We start from the raw sequence: 26,792 nt of genomic DNA on the forward strand, positions 1-26,792 counted from the left end.
TTTTCCCATTCTGTAGGCTGTCATTTTGTCTTATTGACAGTGTCCTTTGTCTTACAGAAGCTTCTCAGTTTCAGAAGGTCCCATTTATTAATTGTTGTTCTCAGTGTCTGTGCTACTGGTGTTATATTTAGGATAAAGGTCTTGGAGAGCTCAGGAATACAAGGAACATACCAAAACATAATAAAGGCAATTTACAGCTGGGTGGTGGTGGCACATGCCTTTAATCCCAGCACTAGGGAGGCAGAGCCAGGCAGATCTCTTTGAGTTCCAGGCCAGCCTGCGCTCCCAAGTAAGTTCCAGGAAAGGTGCAAAGCTACACAGAGAAACCCTGTCTCGAAAAACAAAACAAAACTAAACAATTCAATAAATAAATAAATAAATAAATAAATAAATAAATAAATAAATAATAAAAATAAAGGCAATTCACAGCAAGCCTACAGCCTACATCAAATTAAATGGAAAGAAACTTGAGGCAATTCCACTAAAATCAGGAACAAGACAAAGCTGTCCACTCTCCTTACATCTATTCAATATAGTACTTGAATTTCTAGCTAGAACAATAAGACAACAAAAAGAGATCAAGGGGATACAAATTGGAAAGGAACTTATTTTGTAGATCAGGCTGGCCTCCAACTCAGAAATCCACCTGCCTCTTATTCCCAAGTGCTAGAATTAAAAGAGTGTGCTACCATGTCTGGCTATAGAATTTCTTACAGGCATAGACAAGTCATAAGTAATTTATTTCATTTAATTCTTGAAATCTAATCATGGATATAAGGAACATGTCTGCCTCTTTTATTGCCCATTTGCTGTTTTTCAAAGCATGGAAATCAAAATGTGGTGTATGGCTAGGGATATCTTCTCCCTTTACAGTCAATACTCTCTTTCAAAGACCACCTCCCTCTTATTTGGCCTACCTTTTGCTGATAGGAAGTTAGGCCAGCTATGGTAGCAGAGGATCTGAATCCTTTAATAATTGCTTTGTGAAGGTCATTATTCAAGTTATAAGCATGTCTCTAAACACTGAGTCCTAACCCTTGGTTTTAATCTTTTACATGCCAGGAGGTATTTTTCATGTTTGGGGATGATGATTAAATGAAATGTGTTTTTGTTTTTAGTACACTTGATAATACCCTATAAACTAAAATGGTCACTAATTCTTTTCTTTTTTTTTTGGGGGGGGGGCATTGAGACAGGGTTTCCCTATGTAGTTTTGGTTCCTGTCCTGGATCTCGCTCTGTAGACCAGGCTGGCCTTGAACTCACAGAGATCTGCCTGGCTCTGCCTCCTGAGTGTTGGGATTAAAGGCATGTGCCACCACTGCCTGTCACTAATTCTTTGTAGTTTCTTCAGAAACATCTTTTGGGGATGCCAGGTGTATTAATAATTGCCATCCTCAATTTAGATGTCTTATATTCCACGTCAACATTGGAAATCTCATTAATATGAACAAACATGTTTATTACACGCATATTCTGAAGGAGAAAAATATCAGCATCTATCAAATGGATGTACAATTAATATGTTTGTTTCCAGTGATTATCAGAGATGAATCATTCTGAAAACATCTAAATAGATATTTCTGATGTTCAATCGTATTAATAGCTACTGAGTTACCATGGACTGATTAGTTTCTTGATATTCTGTGGGTGTGAGTGAGCTTGTCACCCACACTAGTCCTACTTAATGGCAAGGTTTTCAACTATTTCTGCAGAAAGCAACAATAGTAGATGAAGTTAGTTGTTTGGGTTCCTATTTTTCTTGAGGCACAGAAAGAACTGCTACTTGATCAGAGGCCTCACATTTCAAAGTTATTTATGAAAAGGCTGTGCTAAGACCTTGTGACCTGAAAAATCAGCTTCTTGGTCAAGTCATTGAAATAGATATCATGACAAAAATTAGCCAAGAAAACACTCAAATTCTGCTTTTCTTCAAGTGTAATTATTTACTTGCTTCTTTTCCCAGACAGGTCATACTATGCATCCTTGGTTGTCCTAGAACTCACTATGTAGATCAACCTGGCCTAGAACTCAGAGATCTGTCTGCTTCTGGATCCTGGAGAAGTACAGGTATTAATGGTTGTGCCCCCACAGCCAGTCTAAATTTATGTATTTTGGAAGGGACATACTTATACATTTGCTATTTTAGTTACAAGTATGATGTCATTTATAAAAGAAAACAATAAACAAATACCTATAAAAGTGCAAAGAAAGTGCCAAGCTCATTGTGAGACAGAAGGCATGGTTGCTGGGGATGGGAATTCAAGAGAGGAGACACAGGTGCTAATAAAAGTTTACGGGACTTCCTTCTGCCACGTTCCTCTTTCATAAATTATGGTGATCCTAGTATGGAGTTTTATCAATATGAGATGATCAGATTAATCGATGACAACAAGCTAAAAGGAAAGAGAATTATGAAAATGGCTTTAGGCTCAATCCTATCATGTGCCCCAAGCTCTAATTTCCTCATCCGTAAAATGAAGCTAATTATGATTTTTAAGTATCTGATGAGATTGCCAAAACCCAATTAAACACTCCATAAAAGGCACCTGTGAGTATCAATATATATTGGACACCACATCATATAATATTGTCTACATAAATATGGATTGTATGATGTGAGGACAAGGTGAAATGCAACCATGAGAAACCCATACTGTAAAAGACCTTTACATTTTTCCCTGGGAAGGACATAGATAAGAGAAAATTTAATATTTGTTCCTTAACTCACAAGCTGATACTATAATAAGACTTTGAATGGGATTTATTTCAGACCCAATTTGATCTATTGAGTGCATACCAACAAGAATGCCAGTGTTCATTACATTTGGAGAGACAGATGGTCTGGACTGAGACAACCAATTAATGTAAAATGTGTTCTTTTTGGCACTTAGCACAAAGGAAGATCTTATTTTTTATTACCTTATTCTTAAAGTTTATTCTATTTTCAGATTAATGTTACTTTATGTAGAAAGTACAACACTATATGTATCTATGGATAACAATTTTACCTAATTATTATTACACATATAGAAAGCTAATTCACATGGTTTATTGTCTTTTCTTTTTAGTAGTTAAGAATGAGAGGTTAAGATATGCATTTGAAATATTCTCATGGCCCACATATCGCATTTTTTTCATCTGGCACAAAAATGCAAGGAAATTGCTTTTTGCCAAGATTACTCAATGAGGTCATTTTCCATCCCCCTAAAAGTCTTCTGTTAAGTTGTGCAGATGCCCGGGATTGTCAGACTGCTCTGGGTTGTTTGCAGAAAGGAAAAAGCACAGATGTATTTTTATTTAGATACACATCCGTTCAGGTTCTGACTGTTTGATTAAACTAAGGAAAACATTTTACTAAATGGAAATTTTTTAAGAGATATTTGTTCAAAGGTCCAATTATTCAAGAATTATTGATGCACAAAGTCAAATTCTGCTTGCTTGCTAGCTTTGACCTGGGTCACAGGCAATGTAAAGAACGGCATGTCTGTCCAGAACAACAGAGGGTAAATAGGATGTAGGGCTAAGAAAATACCTTGAGATCATGAATATCACATTAGACCTTTCAAGCCAAGGGGTTCAGAGGTTAAATATTATCTTCTGGGCCAAAATGATAATCCTCATATATCAGAAGCAAATATGAGAATTTATTTATATCCATTTTATCATCTTTTAAATGTTTGATTTTCTGCTTAGTTTATGCAATTCTGAGTTTTGCAGAATTCAGAATAGTGCAGAAGCCATTGTGTATTATTTAAAACAATGCTGCATAAATTTGTGAAATGTGTTTGCATGGTTTATTAATGCTTGCTTGATGTTAAAAACATTTAGATGTCACTAATATATGCATTGGTGAATCAATCAAATAAGTGTGTTACCTTTGAGATACTTCCTGCCTTTCAGGACAAGAAGAAAAGGAGATGGAGTACACATGCAGATACACCCTGTCTACATGTGTACAAATGGATTACTTATAATGACCATCAACTGACTCAAAGCTTGTGAGCTGCTAAGATTCACACAAAGCTAACTTCCCTGGGAAGACCGAGGTAATTTAAACTTATGGAGAGAGGCCTTTGTGAGCAGGCATCTTAGTTTCTTATTTCTAAATGTTTCATGATCTTTTGCAAATGGTGTTTCTGTGAATATTTGTATTTGGTAATGAAAACACCAGAATATTGAGTCTTGGATCCGTAAGTGTGTCATGGATGTTGAGAACACTAATAAGAAATATTATATTATTACAACATTAGAGATGAGAATGAAAGTGATGATTAAAACCATTGAATCAAACTGGTGAAAATAATCTTATCTGTGAATTTTAACACAAATTATTCCAGTAAGAATAGTTATTTTAGAGAAAGAACAACTTGTGTAAAGTATAAGTACATCTATATGTAAGCTATAAAATATCCTAGAGATTTTCATCTCTTAATTATTTGATGTCATAAAGTATTAGTGTATACATAACCTAAAAGAGCAGGGTGTATCTGTGACACATAGGCTCCAAATATGGATGTTGTAGATATAATATAAAATAACCTAAATGAGGATCTCTTTTTTTTTATTCCAAAGCCTAACACGGGCAGGCTCTTGGGTATGGAGAAGCTACTTAACCTCTCTGATCTTAAAATTCTGTTGTCCACTACATGAGAACAAGAGCCAGCTAAGAGTACTTCCAATGATTCATGGATGTATCTAGCTTATAGCGATGTGAGACAGCCCATAAGTGAAAGCTATTGTGGGAAAATGTCTTCTAATCTCTAATCATGTTCATCAATCACCATAATAAAGAGATTAGTCAAAGGACTGTTTCTCCTTATTTGGCACTTAATACAGAATACAGTGATTTTCAGTTCCTTTGCCACCTTCCTATTCATCCCATTAACTTGAATAAGAAATGCAGAGGAACCTGTTCTATATAGTGAAAGAGATTCAACAGTATGCATTTGTTTATTCTTAAGTAATCAAAGGCTGAAAATAAGTTGTTTCCTTGGGCTTTTAAATACTCTATTTCTATATCAGAAATGATAGTATTTTGCAGTAGCAGATTGAATCAGTGGGGAAGTATTGACATGATCTCATCTTCACTTGTATCAAGATGAATTATATAAAGATATACTAAAAATAAGTTGAAATATGGCAAAATATCTTTACAACGAGAATGTATTTAAGCTGCTCTTCATGGCTATCAGAGGTGACCACATATGATCAGAAAAGAAGGAGTGGAAGGCAGGGTCCTCAGGCATCACAGGATTTTCTGTATGTATTCTTATGGTGCTAACCTGAAATGTCCTCAAGGTCATGTCTTAAACGCTTCTCCCTCTGCTGATGGTGCTAGTCTGGCAATCAGTGGACATGGGGTCTCCATGGTTTAAGCAGGTTACCCGAGACTGCTCTTTGATATCTAACTCTACCCCTGCTTCCTCCTGGCGCTCTCTCTCTCTCTCTCTCTCTCTCTCTCTCGCTCGCTCGCTCGCTCTCCTCTATATTATGATGGAAACAGCCTCTACAACATACTCTGCATTCCATAACAGAGCTGCTTTGCCCATGCCTTCCCTGTGATGATAGCCTGAAACTCTCTGAAATTGAGTCCAACAACCTTTTCCTCCCTCCAGTTGTCTGTGTCAAGTAATTTGGTCCCAGTGACATGAAACTAAGAGTTTCAAGTACCAGAGGTAAGAAAAATAGGAATCAGCCAGTACAGTGTTTAAAGAATTTAGAACTAAGTATATTGGGAAGCATTTGAAGCAGTCTGATTGATGAAGATGTTTGATGGACGGGTTGGATCAATAATCAATTGCAGTTCTGACATAAACTTGAACTATAATGAGAAATAGGCCTCAGCCAAACCTCTTATGATTCCTTGGCTTTATTATTTCACTTCTCCTTTCATCATGACATAGTTTACTTGAAATCATTTTGAAATAAAATATTTCAGCTTTCTCTTTATAACCAACTAAATATTTGCTGAAAGAGGAAATGGATAACTGTCCTAATACTTACTGTATTGAAATCCTAACCCCACAGTCTCTGCCTGTTTATATATGAGCTTGAGTCTATGTCCTTTTCCCTTTCATGAAGAAGATATGGTATGTCAAAGTGAATATGCTTAGTTGTAAATACCCAAGAGAAGATGGGGACTTAAAAGTTTTCTCAGAAAATGGAGTTATTGGCCAGGCAGTGGTGGCAAACTCTTTTAATCCCAACACTTGGGAGGCAGAGGCAAGCAGATCTCTGAGTTCAAGGCTAGCCTGAACTACAATGTGAGTTCCAGGACAGCCAGGGCTGCACAGAGAAACCCTGTCTTAAAAAAACAGAAAAAAAGAAAGAAAGAAAATGACTGTATAATTTGTATTAGTGAGAGCCAGAGGTTTGGGTGTATTATCCGGCTAAATGTATACTATTATGCATGAAGATGGAATGTTTTAACAATTCATTCTAATATTCAGTTTCTTGACATGTTAGTTATGAGGCTAGCCTTTAATGGCTGAGCCATCTCTCCACCTCTAATATTCTATTTCTGAAACAGCATTATACAGACAAAGACTATAAATATGTCTACAAAGCCATGCTTTGGTATAGCCAAAAGTGACAACATGGTGATATTGTAATATTTAGATCACTCCTACAAGAGAAATGGGTAGTAAATGCCCCATCATAGGGCAGCTTCTTATCACACACCTTTATTGCATGTAGCATTTGTATACAGCTAAGTCTTCCTCAACAAGAGAGGCAGCTGATAACAGCGCAATTACAGGCATTAGCCACGGGCCTCTCCTCTGACTGCCCTCTACACTCACCATTCCTTTTGCTTTTGTTCTAAGGCAAAGTGAAAGTAATCATCCAACAGGACTAATCAAAAAAGTGTGGTAATGATTCTTGTAAAGGAAGAAAGGAAGGAAGGAAGGAAGGAAGGAAGGGAGGGAGGAAGGAAGGAAGGAAGGAGGAGGGAGGGACGGAGGGAGGGAGGAAGGAAGGGAGAAAGGAAAAGGAAGGGAAGGGAAAGGAAAGGAAAGGAAGAAAAGGAAAGAAATGTGGACTTTGTGGCATTTACCTCTAGGGAGGGAGTACAGTTGGTTCAGTAATCTCAGAATTAACATGTAAGATAGTAAATAAATATTACTCTCTTCACCCAAAGAACAGGAAACCTGAGACAAAGAGGAAGCTCATTATGGGGTGAGAAGAAAAGTTCAGGAAGAAGGCAAACAATTTATAGAAACAAGATGAAAAACAGCGCATAGACAAGATGGCCATGCAAACATCATTATTTTAAGAGTATAGGAATGGCCGGGCAGTAGTGGTGCATGCCTTTAATTCCAGCACTCAGGAGGCAGAGGCATAGGCAGACAGATCTCTGTGAGTTCGAGGCCAGCCTGGGATATAGAGTGAGTTCCAGGACAGGCTCCAAAGCTACACAGAGAAACCTTGTCTCAGAAAAAAAAAAAAAAAAGTACAGGAATGGCTAGCAGAAGCCCAGTTGACATTACTGTTTATCATCAATAACCAATGCTTTGTTAGTTTACTGACTACTTAGGATGACGTTTTACTGGTAAATTTATTTATCTTGTGTACTGAAATGAGATCTCAAAAGCAATAGCAGAGATGAGGACTCTATGAATGAGCTAGAGTGAGTCAATGTGGACTCTGCACATTATAAGCACACAGCAAGCCCAGGAGCTTGTTAGGAATCCAAAATCTCAGTCCCACCATGAGTTTATGAATGAGAATCCTGTGTTTTGTGTGTCAACTAACATTAATAGCACCAGTTTAGATAGAGTCTCTAATCTTGAATGAGTACACTTGAGAATAGCATGACTTCTGAATTAGTCCAGGGTTGTGATTATGCTTTTATGTCTGTTAGCTGAAAAGTAACAAAATCCTGAGTTTTGACTCTTGGCTTTAACCTCATTTAAAACTTCTACTCAAAACAACAGGGTCATCACTGTACTGTAAATGAAAACCTAGGTTCAGGTACCTGAAGTGAGAGACAGTGAATAATCAGAGCAAGCCCAGATTGTGACTCCTTCCCTATATTTGGTAATTGTGTCCATTTCTACCCTAAAATTCACCTGGATCTGGACATTTAAGTACATGGTAACCCTATTCATTGGCAAATATATGCTTGTTTAAAACATTAAAATAGAACATTTTCATGAAGTCCATATGAACCATATACAAAGAGACACTGGCAGCAATAGCTAACAGAAAGCAGGTGAACACCAGAAAGATAATGGCTCCCACCATTGGAACTAGCTGCCTTCACATTTGGCACTTAGAATAATTTCCTAGGAAGAAGTGAAAGTGTAACCCAGCAGAACATTCAAACCTCTGGCTTCTACAAAACAGATGCCTACTTCTGTTTTTGAAGTAACATTCATTTCAAGAGTCTTCTAAATTTGACCACCAAAAGTGTGAATACATTTCAGCCAAGTTCTATTCAGAGTTAAAGCCAAGGTGTTTGACCAAACTCATAATTTTTTTCAGAAAAAAAAAAAAAAAAAAGATAGTCTAATTGCTTGGAAAAGAAGTTCAACCATTGCCAATAGTCTACAGTGGATATATCATTGTGAATTTCTGGGGACATCTCTAACACTTTGCTTCTTCCTGTTCTCATGTGGTCTTCATTTATCATGGACTGTTATTCCTTGTTCTCCCTTTCTGTTCTTGATCCAGCTGGCATCTCCTGCTCCCCTAAGCTCTCTTTCCCTTGAACCTTGCCCTTCATTACTCCCACTGTCATCCAGGTTGTTCATGTAGATCTCATCCATTTCTGTCATTTGGCAGTCCATGTGTCTTTCCTAGGGTCCCGTTTTCTAGGTAGCCTCCCTGGAGTTGTATAGCAGTCTAGCTGTGGATCCCCCAACTGTATCAGGCCCTGTGGATAAGTGAGACAAATGAATAGCTTGAACTGTTTGGGAGGCATCCAGGCAGTGGGACCCGGACCTGCCCTTAGTGCATGAACTGGCTGTTTGGAACCTTGGGCTTACTTTACACAGGGACACTTTGCTCATCCTGGAAGGAGGGGACTGGACCTGTCTGTACTGAGTCTACCAGGTTTAAATGAATCCCCAGGGGAGTCATTGCCCTGGAAGAGATGGGAATTGAGGGGAGGGGCTGGGGGAAAGGTGGGGCGGGGCAGGCGCGGGGAGGACAGGGGAACCCATGACTGATGTATAAAATTAAAACACAGATATAATAATTAAAAAAAGGAGAAAAAAAAAGTTCAGTGCTTGAGAGGAGCATGTCAGGCTTCCTTGCCAAACTTTTTTTCTTATTGTGTGAGACCACAAAAGTGAGTGTACTTACATCTCTCCCCATTGATGTTTCCCTGCTTCGAAAAGGCATGTCTGCTCTTCTAAGTATGAGATGGCATCCTTGTTATCTCTGCCACCACCTCACACCCCTTCCTTTTAGGCTTATCAAACCCTCAATACCCCTTCTTACAAACCCAAGCAGCAGAACATCAATTAACTGAAAAAAAGAAGTCTAATATCCTCTGTGGTAACACACATCAAAACAGAATATTTTGTGTCAAAATAAGTATTTCCCACTAAATAGGCTTTCTTTGAAGTATTAAATATTTATTCTGCACCAACCTCAAAATATTATCAAGGGAAACAAATACCTTGCCAAATGATGGGCATATTTTATAATAAATAAAAATTTCTCTCTTCCCTTGACGATGGCAGAAAAATAATAAAGCTTTAACGGAGAAAACCGTGCAATGATAATCAATACACCTCATGCTGCTACCCATGTATTTACCCAGAAACATTGTTAGCAATGATTTTTAGCACAACATAACATGTTCTCACTGTTGGTACTATCCTCCTTTACCTCAGAGAGAATTAAATCAGGGAAAGGCAAGAATCGGATTGCCACCCTGCTGCATTCTCTGAAATTTCTTTGAAATTAATTGCAAACTCATATCTGCCTCGTGTTTGTTTTGAACAGTCTGCTTTTCTAAAGGTGTTTGAAACCATTTATAATGAAACCACTTGCGTGCCACTGCAAATGGTGTGTAGGAAGACAAGGAACAACTAGAAAAGGATATCACTAATAAAAAGGTGATAATTGTCCTGAAAGACAAAGCTGAGGTATATGCTCAGCATTTCACTTTCTGCATAGAACTGTCAGGAAAGGCAAAGAGAAGGCAAGAAGGACAGAGCTACAGGCAGGGTGAGGTAAAGGGAGAGAAAATTGGGGGGAGACAAATTGCATGGTTGCTCTTACATGATGCAAGAGAGCTTTGCATCCCTGAACAAGTACACGAGCCCTGATTTCCAAACAGGTGGCAGCCCTGACTGCCTGATCAGTGTCTCCAAGTAGCCTCAGCCTACTCTTTAATATCATTATACACAAATAAAATTTATGTTTGAGCGTGCAAATTGCCAGAAATATTTCCCTGCTGTCCATATTCCACTTAACAGGTCATTACTCACATTTGCTCTTAAATACAGTAGTTTTAACAGCTGTCTCGAGTTTCCATCAGCATAGCCTAAAAATCCTATAATAATATTTTCCACCCCATTTCCTTCTTTCTTTTGACTACATTGTGATAAAGCACTGTGTCCAATAAGGGGGAGTGACAGGCTTGTCAGACTCTAGGGCAGACATTTACATACTGTTGTTTTATTCACATGATTGCAGCAGCTAGCAGAAAACGAAGGAATTTGCTTTTCCTAAATAATACATTTTCGTTGATTATGGTGTTTTAGCCTACAATATGCCACTCATTAAACATTACTCTTCTGTAGTCCTAAAGGTTTTATTCCTTAAGTAAAAGGGGGAAAATGCTTATTTGTTGCAAAAAGGAGGAAAAACCTTGTGATAGGAAAACAGGTTCAGCATGTGAGTACCAGGTGACAACACCAGCTTTATTTTCGATGGGGGATACAATAATAGTCATTAATACTAACATGATGATAAACTCAGGAAATACTTCAGTGTTTTTAATCCCAGAAACAGAAAGAGTTTAACGAAATGTCAGAGAGGTTTCCTCAGACAACTTCAACAGCTGCTCCAGAGCAACATCTGTATGTCTTGTCCAAAATTCATTTAATATTTGCACCTCAGGAAGAAAAACGTCCCTCAGTCAATGTTTTCAATACTGCTCCACTTTAAAGGATGGAGTGTCTTTTAATGTTTCGGGGCAATATAATTCTCAGGTTCATTTATCCATAAGCTAAGATCGTTGGATTTAATCTCTTTTTTGGTTGTTATTATTCTCATCAGCTTTTGTTTTAGTCCATCTTGAAGGGAGAGCTATAACCAGGAACCTCTGATGGAAAGTGTCTTCGGGACTCTTTTATTAATGATAATGAATGTTAGAATGCCTACTGCTGTGAGATGTCTTTCTGTATGCTGTAAATATGTGTTGCTCACAGAGTACAGAAAGACATCCCATAGCAGCTTACTCAAAGGGGGAATCATTTTCACAGCATGAGATGAATGTAATACACACACACACACACACACACACACACACACACACACACACACACTCATAGTCTATACTAACAGCAACTGTTCATCTGCAACTCCATTTGTTTCATTGTGGTCTGGTTACATATAAAAGGGTATGGCAAAGAGCACTGTCCATAAAATAGGACATATCATTGTCTAGTTGTTTTCTTCTTATTATTATTATTCCAGTTTGTTTTCTGTTGATGTAATAAACACCATGACAAAAGTGACTTGGGGAGGTAAGGACTTGTTTGAGCTTACAGGTTATAGACCATCATCAAGGGAAGTCAAGACAGGAACCTGGAGGCAGGAACTAAAGCAGAGACCATGGAGGGAGGCTGCCTAGTGGGTTCCACTCCATGGCTTGCTTAGCCTGTCTTCTTATATAACCCACTACCATCTGCTGGGGTGGCATCACCCACATTAGGATGGGCCCTCTCACAATTATTGATCAAAACACTCCCCAAAAACTTGTCTACAGACTGTCTCATTTTCTCAATTAATGTTTCCTTTTCTCAGAGAATTCTTGCTTGTAATAATTTGACAAAATCTATCCAGCACTTTACTTCTTTCACTTTGAGAGAATCACTTAAGTGTTCTTAACTTGTTTTACCTTCTATAAAATGCCAAAGATTGCTAATATTTCTTCCCTTCTAGTTCTGATGCTTGAAACTAGAACAGCTTTGTAGAATGTACAGGAGCATTTTGCTTGATCTCTGAAGAACAAAGGAAACTATATCATTTTTATCTGTCCTGTACCAGTGCAGAAATATTTGACCTCAGGGTGGACCCTCTCTGTCCCACAGCAATTTCTACAACAGTAAACATTGTCTCTGTGTCTCTTCACAGAACATGAAGATACTGTTGTCCTGGGGCCAAGCCCTCTCCTTCTAAAGGGATACATTAATGCCCCTATCTTTGCAAGGTGATGTAGAAGAATGTTTGTAATCAAATTCATTTGAATCTGGCTGTGAATCTGGCCTGCTGTAGCTTCTTATGAAAGAATTGCCATTCAATAGCTTTATTCATCATTCTGAATCTCTATTTGTGAAACTGAATTTATAAGACCATCTTTCACCTGCAATAATTACAAAAATTAAAGTTTAAAAGTAGTATTTTTGAAAAAGGGTCATCCAGTGAGAGGCTTGCACACTAAGATACAGTAAACTTTGGTAACAGTGAACTGGTATATCAACATGTTTACTCCAGAAATCGTTTAATGGTAGGACGACACAAGCATTCTTCTTGTCCCAAGGTCACCTTTCAGTTTATTCAATTGCAGACAACTAACCCCACATCTCTCCATCACCTGACACTGCCCCACCTGCCCAGGGCACATCCATTCCCACTATCATTGCTGTAGACAGTCAGCAACCCCTGCTCACATGGACTTCTCTTTGATGAATCTAGATCACACTAGTCCATACAGGAAGAAGTGGGGACAGCAAGAGAGAAATGTACTCCTCTCTCTCTGCAGACCATTATAGAAGGGGAAAAAAGCAATCACAGCTGTGACATGAAAACTTTTCCTAGACTCCCTTGGCTTTTAAGCACTGATTTTTTTTTTTGATGTGCCTTTTACTAACATTAATTTGTTCCAGCGTGTGCTTTTGCTAACAGAGTTCCTGTATCCTTACCTCCAGCATATGGAGTAGAGGCTGCTGACATTACCTTTCTGCTACACTCAAAGCCTAATTGGGAAGACACAGTATGCTTAAAAATGATTTACAAAGGAGAAAACTCATTTGTGACTCAGTTGGTATTTACTAATTACCATGACTCTTAAAACTGGAGAGTTCTTCGACAGGATGAGAAGGTGTTGGCATGCTTGGTGGCTGATGTGTTTCTACAGTTCTTATGCAATGCCTGACTGAAGCAAGAGAACAATACACATCTCTCACTCCACATTCACTGGGTCTACTAAATGTTAAGATATTTATTGGTGTTTTATAATGATAAAACTTTAAGAAAGATAAAAAGTTTATGGGAGACTGAATGGCCATCATCTTTGTACTATTTCTTTTATTTATCATGTAAGAGATGCTTAGAAAGATAATTCAGAGAAATTGTGCAATGCATCAACATGAAATTTACTGATATCTTAAAAGTTATATAAAAACTAAAGGAAAAAACACTATGTTTCCATAAAATTTTTCTTAAAAATGCAAACTTCTAATATATATTATAATAAATATTATATATATATATATATATATATATATATATATATATATATATGATTCTCCAACTTATATAGTGAGAAGATATATGATTTTGTACCTATGGATAATTATCACTTGCTTTGTTTTACATCTATGTGTTACATTTTTGTTAACATGAAAAAGTAATCTACATGCAGTATTTCTGCTGTTTAGGCTTAATTGCAAGAAAGGTGGATTTTTCCAAATAGCTGTGTTTCTTTAGAAACTAATCTGTCTCCATTCGGGAATGCAAGCATCATTGTATCACAGACGTTTTTTAGCTGATAGGACTTATAAAAATGTCAGCTTCGTTGTCAAGAAAATGTTTGCCTTATAATCACTAAACATTTGAAAACAAATTAAAATAGTCACCATTCATTTTTAAGGGAGAAAAATACATAGCTAATGTGTCCAGAGTCAGATGCAATGCCAAGCATTTGGTGTCGTGAATGTCTTATGCATAAACATTACTTATCTTGCCTGTATCTCCCCTTGACTATTAGTCTCAGCATTACATGCCAATGCCTTTTTTCCACTTGCTTTGGGGCAAATAGCATATTTCATGTTGATCATGGTAAATGTCTGTTTTCTCATTACAAAATAATTCCCTCATCCTCAGAATCCCTGCAGAGTCTGTGGAATTGCCCTCTATTTACATTGCTGTGGCAAAGGACTGCATTTCCCTGATAGCTTAGTTAAAAACATAATACAATAAAATAATTTACAATGAAATCAGGCCATAAGTTTTAACCCAAATATTGGTCACTTTCCTAACTCACGGGAATGAGTGAGAAGAGAATCATGAAGATGATGGAATTCAAGTTTGTTTCCGAATCCAAGGAGATCTAAGTAAATTTGAGGTCAGAAAGCAGGATAGAGATGAAACAGCTAAGAAGCAGAATTCTAACAAACTACAAATCTTAGGTCTCCAGTGGTGAGACACTGAAGCCAGGTGACGGGATAAAGTCTCATATCAGAAAAGAAGCATGGGCTTGGAAGTTAGCTATTAGGCTAACTTCTCGATTTACTCTCTTGGCTTTGCCTTAAGCATGCTACTTAAATTCACATTCAGTTCCTCTTTCATTCCTTCTTTCTCTTCTCCTCTCCCTTTCTCTCTCTCTTTCTTGTATAAGGACAGCAATACCTATTTGACAAGCATTTGAAGAATTAATTTAAAAAATGAGGATCAAATGCCCATTCCCACTTCCTGGCATATAGCTGACCTTCAATTATATGTTCTTTCTTCCACTAAGTTAGTCAGAAAATGACCATCTTATTGTGTGGTCTTTCTAACATAGCATTTTGCTAGTGCTGAGTTAATCATTGCTAGGTTAGTTACTGCTATAAAAGTTTTCCCTTCATCAAGATTCCCTTTAACAGTGTGTGTTTCCCAAGTATTATATATGTTGTGTGTATAGAGTATGTGGAGGGGTTTGGGTGTGATAGGTCTTACATTTGTGTGCTCTGTTATCAGAGTTCTTGACACAGAGTTGTAAGAAAAAACCACAACACAGAAAAATATTAAATTTCAAAAAAGATTACAGAGAATATTTCTTTTCAGCTATTTGACAATGTTTTACAAAAAATAAAACAGTATTATTGCAAAAGAAAAAAATAACTGCCTTGTTTTCATTTTAAAATAAATTGTAGTGCCAGGTGTTGTGGCACATGCATTTAATCCCAGTACTTGGGAGGCAGATCTCTGTGAGTTCGAGGACAGCTTGGTCTACTTAGTGAGTTCAAGAACAGCCAGAGCTACATATTGAGACCTTATCTTAACAAAAACACTAAATGCTGCTGCTGATGATGATGATGATAATGGTGATGATGATGATAATGGTGATGATGATGATAAATGAGTGAATTCTAAACATCCATTCTTAGAAACCTGACATTAACAGAGAACTTCCTCTATTATTAGAAAATTTACAGAATTGTTGGGAAACTCTATTTGTTAAACATACAGAAAAGTTCTTAGAATAATTAAGAATATTTCCTCAGAAAGTAGAAGCACTACATGTATGTTGGGTATAGTATCACACACCTTTAATCTCAGGACTTAGAAGGAGTAGGAAAGCAATGGAAGAGATACCATGATAAAGGGAGACATCATGGGGGTAGAGAGAAGCTGCCAGGAATCCCTAAGGATGACTGGAGCTTGGACTACTAGAAAAAATAGAAAGAGTGCCTGAACTGAACTGGCTTACCCCAATGATCAGATTGGTAAATACTTTAACTGTCATCACAGAGCTTTTCTCCGGTGACTGATGGAAGCAAATGCAGAAATTCACATCCAAACACAGGCAGAGCTCCATAAGTCCAATCAAAGAGAGAGAAGAGGATTTTACTCGTGAAAGTTGGATCAACAGCTGTGGATCCTGTATGGGACTGGACTAGGCCCTCTGCATGTGGAGACAGTTGTGTAGCTTGATCTGCTTGGGGCAGCCCCCTGGTGTAGGATTAGAATCCATCCCTGGTGCATGAGCAAGCTTTTTGGAGTCCACTATCTATGATGGGACACCTCATGCAGCCTTGAGGCAGGGCGAAGGCAAGCTTAGACTTGCCTCTACTAGATGTGCCTACCTATGGGGGGCCTTGCCTTCTTGTGGGGGGAATGTGGGGTATGTTGGGAGGGGGAGACTGGGGGGCAGGAGGAAGGAAGAGGGCGATTTTTGAATGATTAAAAAAATTCTTAATAAAATAATAATAATAATAATAATAATAATAATAATAGTAAAAGACAGAGGTAGTCAGATCTCTAAGCTCTACTAGGCAAGCCTGATCTACATAGTGACATCCAAGCCAACCAGGGCTACACAGAAAGACTCTGCCTCAAAAAAGAATAAAAGGAAGAAGAGAAAGAAGAGGAGGGGATATAAAGAAGGAATAATCATAAGACAAATATTTGAAGAACTCTCAGTTTGATGTTAAGAACTGACAATGAAACTACGTGAAACCGAAAGTTTCTGAGTAGTAAAGAAAACAATTACTGGAATGAGGAGAGCAAACAGAATGGGAGAAAACCTTTGTAAACTATTCATCTGAAGGGTAACTAGTGTCCAGACTATATAAAATTTCAAAACTTTTGATATATAAAAGCTTCCAATATTTTAATCAGTAAACAAATACTCAGATTGAGCAGACAGTTCTCCAAAAAGGAAATACAAATGGCCAATGAAAATATAAAAAAGCATTGAGCATCCTTTGACACCAGGAATTGCAAATCATATGATTCTATCTCACTCCAATCTAGAAAATAAGCAAATATTAGAGAGGGTGTGGGAACTTGGAACATGTCTACATTGCTGGTGGTCATGTAAACTAGTACTGCTACTGTAGAGGGTCTTCAAAACCTAAAAGTAGAAATACCATATGTACTAGCTATACCATTTCCTGATCTATACTCAAAAGACAATAAGTCAGCAAACATCAGAGGTACTTACACATCTGTGGTCATTGCTGCAGTGTTCACATTAGCCAAATATAGAACTAGCATAGATGTCCGTAAACAGATGAATAGATTTTTAAATGTGGTAATGTACATAATGAGATTTCAGCCACAAATAAGAATTTTTATATGATTTTCAGGAAAATGCATTGGGTTGGAGACTATCAAGTTAAGGAATTAGGCCAGAAGCAGAAAGGAAAATATCACATATCCTCTCATTTGTTGGAATCTAGGTTTAACCTAGAACAAGAAAACAATCCACAGCATGACAGAACATATTTTGAAGAGAAAGGGGGACATTGGAAGACAAAGGGGACAGACAAGAGACAGCAAAGGGAGTTAAGTATGATCAAAGTACAGGATATATATGTATCATTATGAATGAAACCAAGTAGTTTTGTATAATAAACATGCACTGGAAAAGCAAACAACAACAACAAAACTTCTACAGTAACTTCCTTTACTTTTTAAAAATTAATTCTGTTCTATTTAAATAGAAAGTAAATGACTGAAGAGCTTCTAGTTCATGTAAGATGCCTAAGAAAAAGCTTCATGTATACATAATATACCTTTACAGCTAGCCTCATTTTCTTCTTCAGGCCCCCTTATATGATTCTATACTACATATTCTAACCCTCAGTTTTCTGGTTAAGAAGTAAGTAGAACTAATATAAATAAGCTCACAGGAGTAGTAGATAGTGTAGCTGAAATTCTGAATCAGTCTCATTATTAAATCATGGGATGTTGAGGAAGTTGAAGAACAAGAAGGTATAGGACTGTTGCCTAAATGTTATAGCTTGGTTTGTTCCAAGCATAGGAAAAAGTATCTGACAGTTTCATACCTTGTGAAAAGCAATATTGTAAAGTTCCCTCACTAAGTGACATTCATATGTGATAAGGTAGTTAACTAAATAGAAGAGCAAGGTGGCATTCATCTGTTAAATTTATTCCTGGTGATTTTTGCCCTTCATGATGGCATGTTAAGACTATTTTAGATGTTGATACTATTGATGATTTAAAATCAACATGTCTGTGGTTTCTAGATCTTTATCTAATCTTAGATCAAGGCAGTCAAGGATGCTTCCTGGAGAGTGAAATATATTACAAAACATTGAGTACAGTTTCCAAGGGGCTGTAAGATATATCATCCATATTTATAAGGTGGTAAATTAGTTGTTATAGATTGTATATCAATTTTTCCCTAGTCTCTGATTCATATAGTACTCAACATATACCTAAGCTCCCACAGAAACAATGTTATGAACCTAATCTAGGGCACTATAGAGGACCTGGAACTATGCTCTCTCATCTACATTTTTTGCTTCTACACAGCTAAGCCTGAGTTATGGATCCATCCCTAGAAAAACTTATTGAAAACATGACTACTGGTACAACAGATATTTTGTGCACATTCAGTTAAGGAGACTGATATGTCTCCCTGGTATATTTTTTTACCATGACACACAGATATGTAAAATGAAGCTCAAATAATTTGGTTTACTGAGTTTCCATACTGCTTAGGGCTACTTCCCATGATTTTATCTTATCTCTAATTCATACAGTCATCCTGAGAAGCTTAAAGAAGATGGAAATGAAAATAAATGACTTGAATTAAACTCTTCGTTTATCTAGAAATTTTTTTTAAGTTAGGAAATGTTTACATAGCAGGTATTTGGAAAAAAACAGATAAAATGGAGAGTTAGAACATAAAATTTATTACATTCATAAATTCAATATTCTTCTCCAAAAGAAAGAGGTTAGTAAAGTAAATTAAATGGAAACTCTTAGCATTTGTTGTCACAATTCACATGAGAAATTGTGTCCATATTGATATCAAGATAACCCAGATTTTAAAAGAAGATCAAAGCAACTATGTAATCAACACCACAAAACAAAATGAACTTGGATATACCCATTTGAATTCTTTGTCATTGTGAAGGCAAATACATTTTACCTCTTATAGCTGTGCTTGAATTGGAGATTTAGTCCACATAAAATATATTCAACAGAGGGAAAACATACAATTTACTTACTACAAGTTTTCCATGGCTTAAGAGCATTAACGAAGAAATGAAGACCTCAAATGCCAATATAGTCAGTTAAGGCATACCAAACTAGACAAAGGTTAGCAAATGAGGAACAAGCAGCTCACTGCTGGGAGGGACATCAAAGAATGAGCTACTTTTACAAGGTTCTTGCTTCCCAAACCTTCAGAATAGAGAAAGTGGCCTTTCCTTTTGTCCTGGTTTCTTTCCTGTTGCTATAATAAAGACATAGTCAAAAGCACGATGGGAAGGGAAGGGCTTTTTTCACCTTACACTTCCCTGTCACAATCCATCACTGAAAGAAGTCGCTGAAGCTCAAGGTAGAAACCTGGAGGCTGTAACTGAAGCAGAGGCCATGGAGGAGCTCTGCCTACTGGCCTGCTCCCAACAGCTTGCTCAGTCTACTTTCTTTTTTTATTTATTTTCATTTTTTTTTGGGGGGGGCATTTTTTATTATTAGATTTGTGTTTTAATTTTACACATCAGCCATGGGTTCCCCTGTCCTCCCCCTCCCACCCCCACCCCCACCTTCCCCCCCTCCCCTCCCCTCTATTCCCATCTCCTCCAGGGCCAAGACTCCCCTGGGAATTCATTTAAACCTGGTGGATTCAGTACAGGCAGATCCAGTCCCCTCCTTCCAGGCTGAGCAAAGTGTCCCTGTGTAAATTAAGCCCAAGGTTCCAAACAGCCAGCTCATGCACTAAGGACAGGTCCTGGTCCCACAGCCTGGATGCCTCCCAAACAGTTCAAGCTATTCAATTGTCTCACTTATCCAGAGGGCCTGATCCAGCTGGGGGCTCCACAGCTCTTGGTTCATAATTCATGTGCTTCCATTCGTTTGGCTATTTGTCCCTATGCTTTTTCCAATCTTGGGCTCAACAATTCATGCTCTTACAGTCCCTCCTCTTTCTCGACAATGGGACACCTGGAGTTCCACCTGGCGCTTCCTTAGGGAATCCATCTCCCTCAAGACCCAGCTGTAGCACTCTTGGGCATATACCCAAGGAATGCTCAATCATACCACAAGGGCATTTGCTCAGCTATGTTCATATCTGATGCCCTTCAACTGAAGAATGGATGAAGAAAATATGGTACATATACACAATGGTATACTACTCAGCAGAGGAAAAACAATGACATCATGAGGTTTGCAGGCAAATGGATGATCTAGAAAAAATCATCCTGAGTGAGGTAATCCAGACTCAGAAGGACAAACATGGTATGTACTCACTCATAGGAGGATACTAGATATAAAACAAAGATGACTAGACTGCTACACAACTCCAGGGAGGCTACCTAGAAAATGGGACCCTAGGAAAGACACAGGTATCACCCAATGACAGAGAAATGAATGAGATCTACATGAACAACCTGGACGACAGTGGGAGTAATGAAGGGCAAGGTTCGAGTGAAAGAAAGCTTAGGGGAGCAGGAGATCCCAGCTGGATCATAAACAGAAAGGGAGAACAAGGAATAACAGACCATGATAAATGAAGACCACATGAGAATAGGAATAGGCAGAGTGCTAGAGAGGTCCCCTTAAATCCACAAATATACATCCTCTGTAGTCTGCTGGCAATGGTCGAGAGAAAGCCTGATCTGACCTAGTCTGGTGACCAGATGGCCAAACACCCTACCAGTAGAGCTGGAACTCTCATCCAATAATACCTGACAGAAGTGGATGCAGAGATCCTCAGTCTACTTTCTTATACAACCCAGGATCCCCCACCAGGGGTGGCTCTCCCTCACACAGTGGGCAGAACCCTCCCACATCAATAATCAATAAAGACAATGCAGCCATATACTTGCCTGCAGATCAGATGTGTCCTCTTCCTAGGTAAGTCTAGCTTGTGTGAAGTTGACAAAAATTAATCAGAACACCTTCTCTTTTAGGGAAGTTGGTTTTGACATGAGAATTTTGTCATTGCTTTTAAGAAATGATGTAAATGTCATAGTGATCATCATATACCTGCTGTTTTTCTGATACTGCTAATTCAGTCATTAATTTGCCAAAATCTCTTCCAATGCCCTACATTCGTCTATTCTGAGAGAATGTTTTTTAACTGTTATTCCCACTGTTCAGTTTCGAGCTGATCCCTGGAATGATGCTTTCCCATTTATCACAATGATGACCTTCATTTGTACGTATCAGGATGATATTTAAATATATGTTTCAAAATATTCTGGCAGATACACTTTTAATCAGTAGCATCCCAAGAGGGATTGTCTTGGGACATTTTAGAGTGTGTCTCATAGCACCTGCCTGAAGGAGATGTGAATACTGGAGAAATACCAATGCAGTAGCAGGAAGTTTGATATATGTATTTTTTTGTTAAATAAGCATGCAATGTGGATAACTGATTGAATCTCTCAAGTCTTTCTATGAAGTTTGATTTTAAAATATTTTAATTAGGTGCTGATAGCTAGCTAGAATTGGCACCATAACATAGATGATTCATATTGGATAACATAGGGGGTTTTGCCAAAATGCGATCACACCTTTATTATCTCTGACGGTTTATGATGCAGATGTTTCATTCTTGTGTGAAATATTAAAGGTAATTGTTATAAAATACTATGCTGAAATCATACTGATTATTCTTTTAAACTTAAAATGTCATGTGGTAAAGGTTATTTCCACTCATTAAGATTAAATGCATGTGGCCATATGTTAGAACACTTTCAAATTGAAAGTATATGCAACTGAAAAATTATCAACAAATTCATAAATATTGAAAGAAAAATAGCTTCCTTTTTTATTCTCCAAAGCATCTTTTTTCAATTAAAATGCCATTATATGATACTCTCATTTGACACTTCGTTATGATAGATCTGGTGCTGAAAACAGTAAGTCATTCTATATATAAATTTGATGGTATTTTGATATTAGAATGAGTAAAGCCTGTCAATATTCTAGAAACAGTGCATCAGCAAAGAGGATTATTGGTTTACCCAAATAATAATGTAACCATTAAAAGGATAACATTTTCCAACTGCAATTACATGCCCTAATTTTAAAAGGGCTATCATTTACAATAATTTGGCAGATTTGGTCCATATTTCTTTCAAAAATTCATTTCTTCATTATGCCTCAAAACAATTTATGGTGCATTTATGTTGGTGAAGATAATTTGCTTTTTTTATTGTGAATGGAAATCAGTAATTACATACAATCCCATTTTCTGCAGACATAAAGTTAATTCATGGTTGTAATTTTATACAGAATATTAGCTTCTGTTAGTTATGATGAAAATGTAACTGTGGTAAATGCCTCCATTATAAGTGAATTTCCTTGGACTTGGTGGAAAAAGAAACGTTGACTTCGTAATAACAGTTCCACGGGTGACTGTGACAGGCCTGCAGATCACTTTGCAGTGTGGACTATGATTCCTGCTTACATTTGGGCTTTGACTGGAGACTCTGTATTCTTTTCCACCTTTCCCATTCTGTGCTGTGCCTCTTTGGGTGAGCAATGTTTGTTTTCCATGCCTGAATTTTATAGCTACAATATGGAGAAGATTGTTGTAGTTATTTTATGTTGATGGTAGGGTGAATGAGAAGATGTACAAGCAGTGTAGCTTGTTTCCTGGATTTGTAGGCACACTGCCACTAGTTAGGAAATTACCTAAGTGAGGCAACAAAAGACTTTTGCCTATCCAACCTTCTGTCAATAATTGCTACTACTAGGAGAAATGTTAGAATAAAAGAGGAAAAGGCAAATAGATGGATAGATAGATAGATAGATAGATAGATAGATAGATAGATAGATAGACAGTGATGGAGAGAGGGAGGGAGGAACAAAGAAAGAAAGGAAGGATTTTTAATTTCTACAGAAATTCCTCTTGAAACTTTGTTAGGAACTGCACCAACTTATTAATTATATTTTTCTTCCAATCTATTAACAGGAAATGTTTCTCCAGTAATTTACATTATTTTAAATTCCCCTAGTCACTGTAATTTTGTGTGTGTGTTAAACATTCCCTATTAAATATATTGCAACAAAGTTTATGATTTCTTATGCTATTCTAAATGAGATTAATATATTACAATTTGCAAAATTTGCCACTTGACAAGACAGCTCAGTTAGCCTCGGCTTCAGGACCTGAGTGTGACCCTCTGTTGGTTTAAAAATGTAAAGCTGTATTGGTTACTGTGTGGAAAGGTCATGAGGCACGAGTCTGACAAAACCCAGTATCAGAGCTTTATTAGGAGGAAGCAGGGGACAAAAGAATCAAGCTAGGGAAGAAGCACATGCAGAGAGCAGAGAGAGAAAACATAGAAGAGATAGTGGGGGGAGAAAAGAGAGGGGAGAGGAGTCTATGTCAGGCTTTTTAAGGATTTCCATGAACATGCGCAGGTGGGCTCACGGAGCTAGGCCATGCATGTGCTGATTGTGTGACCACACTGCATGCTCACCAGCACACTGATGACATAAGACACAAGACCCCTTACTTAACTCCTGAACTGTGCATGTGTGGTCATGCAGCTGGAGTGGGGGCAGAATCCTAACACCCTCAGTGTCCACTTTTAAAAGCCAAGCACAGTGGCACATATTTGTTTTGCATATTTGTAATGTCACTAATTCATTTATTGGTTTTAGTACCTATTATTTTCCTTTTATTGAATATAGTTTTTTATAGCTGAGTGTTGTAGCACAAACTTTTTAAAAAATTAAATGTTTTCATTTTACATGCCAACCCCAGCTCCCCTCCTTCCTCTTCTCCCCTCTCCCTACCTTCCCCCCATGCCACCTCCCATCCACTCCTCAAAGGGGGTAAGGCCTCTCTTGGTTTGCCAACAAAGTGTGGCATACCAAGTTGGGGCCAGAACTAGCTCCTCTCCCCTGCATCAAGGCTGAGCAAGGTATCCCAACATAAGGAATGGCTCCCAAAAGCCAGTTCATGCACCAGAGATAAGTCCTTGTCCCATTGCCAGGGGCCCCACAAACAGATCAAGCCACACAACTGTCACCCACATTCAGAGGTCCTAATTTGGCCCATGCAGGTTCCCCAGTTGTCAGTCCAGAGTCTGTGAGCTCCTGCTAGCTTGGGTCAGCTGTCTCTGTGGTTTTCCCCCCATCATGATCTTGACCCATACTTGCTCAGATGATCCCTCCTACCTCTCTTCAACCGATTTTTAGGAATGCAGCCCAGTACTTGGCTGGTAGCACACACCTTTAATTACAGCACTCAGGAGGAGAAACAGGTGGATCTCTGAGGTAGAGACCAGCCTGGTCTATAGAGTAAATTTCAGGACAGCTAGAGCTACAAACAGAAACCCTGTCTCGGAAAAACAAAAGACAGACTGACTGAAAGAAAGGAGAAAATTATTTTTCTCCTCATATAATATACCTTGATTATGTATTTTCCTCCCTCTACTCCTCCAAGTTCTTCCCCACCTCCCTTCCCTTACAGATCTAACCCCTTTCTGTCTCTCTCATTAGAAAACAAACAGACTTCTAAGGGATAATAATAAAATGAATTAAATATATAAGATAAAACAAAAACTAACACATTGAAATAGGACAATACAAACATATTGAGGAAAAGATCCCAAAGAAAGACACAAGAATCAGATACAGATGCAGACACACACACACACACACACACACACACACACACACACCCCTCCAAAGATGTCATTGATTATTTTATGTTGGTCATCTACTTCTGGGCATGCAGCATATCCTTAAGAGTAGTTTGTTACCCCAGAGAGACTCCCTTGAAGAAATTAAATTTTCATTGGCAAGTGGTTATCAATTGGAAATATCTTCTGGGTTGGGAATGGGGACTTGTGTCTACTTTTTTCAGCTCTAGGACCCCATCTGGTGGAGACCCATGCAGACCCTATGCATGCTGCCTCCGTCTCTGTGAGTTCATAGATGCATCGATCATGATGATGTAGAGAGCCTTGTTTCCTTGGCGTTCTCCATCCCCTCTGGCTTTTATATTCTTTCCACATCTTCTTCCATAATGTTCACTGAGCCCTGACTGGTGGTGGTGATGGTAGGGGGTTGATGGAGACATTTAGACCTGAGTAGTTCCAAGGTCTCTCATTCTTTGCATTTTGTCTGGTTGTGGCTCTCTGAATGTGCTCCTGTCTGCTGCATGAAGAAGCTTCTTTGATGATGGCTGAACAAGACAGTGCTCTATAAATATAGCTGAATGTCATTAGGGGTCATTTTAGTACTACATTATTTTAGTAGAATAGCAGTATTTTCTTTTCCCCTAGGTACCTGGGCTATCTAGTTTCCGGTACCTGGTCACCCCAGCAGCATCAGTATAGGCTCCATATTGTGGAGTGCACCTTGAGTCAAATCAGATTGGTCACTCCCACAAGCTTGTGCTACCATTGCACTAGCATATCTTGCAGGAAGGACATCATTGTAGATTGCAGGGTTTGTAGCTGGTTGCTGTTTACTCCTTTGGTAGTGTGCAGGGAACCTTCCTGTATCAAAGATGTTAGCATGTAGGGGTGAAGACACTGTAGGCACCAGATTGGTTTCTCTGTGTCCAGTGAGTTGTTTATATATTTTCTTTAGCAATGGGGCCTTGCTTTCAGTTTGTGAAAAGCACCCTATAGTCATAGCAGCACCCTGGATTGTTTAGGGGTTCTCATAGGAACCCCATAGTGAACAACTCAATTAGAAATAACTCATTGCCAGTACTGGCAGTTTGGTAACAAGAGATGAATTGGAGTAGATTATATTTTAAAAATCTTCTTTGCAGTATCTTTTAAGACTTTGTTTTTGTGGAAGTGCTGGAGATGGAACATTCAGCCTCACATGTATGAGGCAGATGCTGTACTGATGAGCTATATATCAGACCTTTGAAATAGTAGATTTTTAAAGTTTGAAACATTCTTAGTAAGTTGTCCAAGCTGCCCTTGAGTTCATTGTTTCCAAGACAAGACTTGAACTTATCATCCTTTTGCCTTAGGCTAAAGAGCAACCAGGATTTCAGGCACATACCAACAGACCTGGCTATACTTTACAAATAAACGTTTTTTGCTATTGTCCATTTTATTGCACAGTATAGAATATCCAGAACAATTTTAAGTAGGGCTGGGTAAAGCCACCAATCTCCCCTTACTTCTGGAATCTGTAGTCTTTTGAATTTAGGTGGGATGTCAGCAACAGGATTTTCAAAAGATACCTTATCTGATCCAGAAATTTCCCTTGTGCCCACCTCCACCTTCCATTTGCTGTGGCACATTATCAAGAATTACGTTGAATTTTGCCAAGTACTTTCTCTTTGCCAATTGATACAATGATGTGTGATGAATTACATTGATTTCTTTCATTTTAAATGTGAAAGCCACTAAGAGATACATTCAACTTGGTCCACAACATCTTATAATGTTTTAATGCATTGCAGGATTTGAGCTAAAATACTGTGCTAATCATGCCCGTGGATTGCTGTGCTTTTTGTCTTCTCATTGTATCTGCATTTAGCTTTCCAGTCAAGGTTGTCCTGTCCTCATAAACCAAGTTAAGATGAGTTCCCTGATTCATTTCCTGAAAGATGTCATTTAAGATTCCTACTACTTCCTCCATTAATGTTTTCCAGAATTCAGCAGTGAAACCATCTGCACCTGAAGGTGTCTTTGTGGGAAGACTGTTAATTATAAA

Source organism: Onychomys torridus, chromosome 5 (genome assembly GCF_903995425.1).
Source record: "Onychomys torridus chromosome 5, mOncTor1.1, whole genome shotgun sequence".
In the NCBI taxonomy this organism is placed as follows: domain Eukaryota; kingdom Metazoa; phylum Chordata; class Mammalia; order Rodentia; family Cricetidae; genus Onychomys; species Onychomys torridus.